The sequence below is a fragment of the Arachis ipaensis genome, chromosome B10 (genome assembly GCF_000816755.2).
Source record: "Arachis ipaensis cultivar K30076 chromosome B10, Araip1.1, whole genome shotgun sequence".
NCBI lineage: Eukaryota > Viridiplantae > Streptophyta > Magnoliopsida > Fabales > Fabaceae > Arachis > Arachis ipaensis.
The window spans coordinates 793,871-794,220 of NC_029794.2; the positions used below are offsets into that span (position 1 = coordinate 793,871).

At 21.4% G+C, this 350-nt stretch overlaps 1 protein-coding gene across 1 annotated transcript in view; it reads right to left on the reverse strand.

The window, feature by feature from the left end:
* The window catches only part of LOC110268288, a 4,454-nt gene that overhangs the window by 3,295 nt on the left and 809 nt on the right, over positions 1–350 (reverse strand). The window lies entirely within an intron of this gene.

Here is a 350-nt window from a genome sequence, read left to right on the forward strand (position 1 = left end):
TAAAATTATTAACATTTTCAAATATTTTTTCTTCATCAATTTTTTTTTTCTGTTTTCTTTTTTCACTAATCACAACATCATGACTTTTGGGTTCATCAAAATTTATAGTTTTAGAATCTAATCTAGTATTTTTCATAGAAAAATCAAAAGTCCAATTTGAGATCATTTTAAAATTGTTTTACAAAGGTAATGTACTAAAGTATTTTATTTTCTTGCTTAAATATTTTTACAGTAAATAATATCAGCCATTACTTAGAATAATAATATTGAATAAATTTCGAGATTTTCTTTCTCAAATAATGCGAGAAAATTCTATGCCTCAAACCATATATATTATTTAAGTATGGCTA